At 38.0% G+C, this 1968-nt stretch overlaps 1 non-coding gene across 1 annotated transcript; it reads left to right on the top strand.

Moving 5' to 3' along the window:
• The first annotated feature begins 635 nt into the window (after positions 1-635).
• On the top strand, positions 636-708 carry Trnar-ucu (transfer RNA arginine (anticodon UCU)). Its single transcript has one exon. It is a non-coding gene; the product is annotated as a tRNA-Arg (tRNA).
• The last annotated feature ends 1260 nt before the right edge of the window (positions 709-1968 follow it).

Genomic DNA, 1968 nt, shown 5'->3' with positions numbered 1-1968 from the left:
ACACACACACACACACACACACAAAGATACGCTCGCAAAATTATACCGCGACTATAATCATAAAATATTGACCGCGGTAGCGCAGTTGGCAGCGCGTCAGTTTCTTGATCAAATATGGCGACACTCGCCGCATATTCTTTGTTAAATTAAAATGGCAGTACCTGTTTTTGTATTATTTTGTTAAAGAAGGAAATTACCTCAATTCGTCCTCATGGGTAGCTTACAAAAAGAGGCTGAAATTATACATATACCGTCATTTATTCTTCATATTTAATAGTATCAAGTGACCATATCTGCTGTCCAGCAGACCATATTCTGAAGCGTTCCAAGCATGATCACCCAACTTTTTTTTGAAGGAAAATCTGGTTCTTGCTATCTCTAGAAGTTCGTGCGGCTCATGTCGAGTAGATAACATAAAGCAGTGGATATAGTAATGTTATGTGTCTTATGCACTAAATTTGATAACAATACCTGCTTGGTAAGTGATTACAATATGCAACTTTCACTTTATACGTGCATATTTAAACGTACACGTGGGCGTATATATACAAAAAAAAAATCCAAATTACTTCCATACCTGTCCAACATTACAAATTTCGTGTTAAAAGCTATTTAGAAAGAGCAAATTTTGTATTGTCCCTGTAGCGCAGCGGATAGCGCGCTGGACTTCTAATCCAGAGGTCGTGGGTTCGAATCCCACCAGGGATGATTGACTTTTTTTAAAATCTTCTTTCTTTGAAGTTTTTCTGAAAATTATTTTCATGTAACTTGTTTGCAATTTTTTCAAAAATTCTTATCTGTATGAAAAGTGAAAACGAATGAATTAAACCCTTTTTTCCCTTTGTTCTTTTTCGGATTCTATGTATTGGACAGCGACTATTTTGGAGGCCCCTCTTCACGGGTTTTAATGGATCACATCGAACGATCTAAATGGTTGAGTTGCGTCTTATAGAGTGATATACAAGACAAAGCATAATTACATAAATATGTAATGACCATTAATTATAATTAATGGTCATTGAATATTTCTTTATTGTAGTAAATTTGATCAACAGTTGTTTCCAGTAGTCATGATAAGTTCATTGTTGATAGGTTTACTCAATCGGCCTATTGATCGGTTGAGAGAAATTGAGGGACCTTAAGAATTATTGCTACTTTCGTAAGAGTCATTTCTGGTTATGAGTCAGACATGACTCTCATGAAAACAACATTAATTCTCTGTGTTTTGTGTTTGTTTTGCAAGTTTCTTGACGTGAAATCAAGCGTTGAGGTTGATTTTCATGTCTTTTGGGAGAATCATGCCGCCAATAAAAACACGCACACTGGTTGTGTTTCACTTCGGGTTTATTACAAATAAATGAGTGGAACAGTGAAAATGTAATACGTATTGAGGAGAAAGGGTTACTTAAAAAGCACATTGGTAGGTCATTGAAAAGGTCACAGCCTGTGACAGAAGGGCTTTGACAGACTAATCGATTAACCAAGTGGTTGTGATAGGTTCGAGAGGTGATTGTAGTATTAGGGATGGTGTTGGTGGTGATGCTTGTAGTACTAGTAGTAGTAGCAGGGATGGCAGTGGTAATGGTTGTAGTCGCCGTCGTCGTCGTCGTCGTCGTCGTCGTAGTAGTAGTAGTAGTAGTCGTGGTGGTTAGGGTGGTAGCTGAAGTACAGGTTGGTATAACCTTTTAGTGACTGAATGTTATTGCATCAGCCGAAAGTTCAATGAAGTTCAGACATTTTCTTTTGGTGTGTTTCGTTGTTAATCGCCAGTTCCGTCCTTCTCCGTCATCCTCCGTTGAGCCGTCAGCAGTAACGGCAACGAGGACGATGGTGACTTTACTTCTCAAACTGTCGAGTAATTTGTACTACTACCACTACTACTACTACTACTACTACTACTACTACTACTACTACTACTACTACTACTATGTCAATTCAATTTAGGTACATGGGTAGGTCAACGCACAC

The sequence above is a fragment of the Octopus bimaculoides genome, chromosome 17 (genome assembly GCF_001194135.2).
Source record: "Octopus bimaculoides isolate UCB-OBI-ISO-001 chromosome 17, ASM119413v2, whole genome shotgun sequence".
Lineage (NCBI taxonomy): Eukaryota > Metazoa > Mollusca > Cephalopoda > Octopoda > Octopodidae > Octopus > Octopus bimaculoides.
The sequence above is the reverse complement of the archived record's forward strand: the minus strand, read 5'-3'. Positions and strand labels throughout refer to the sequence as shown.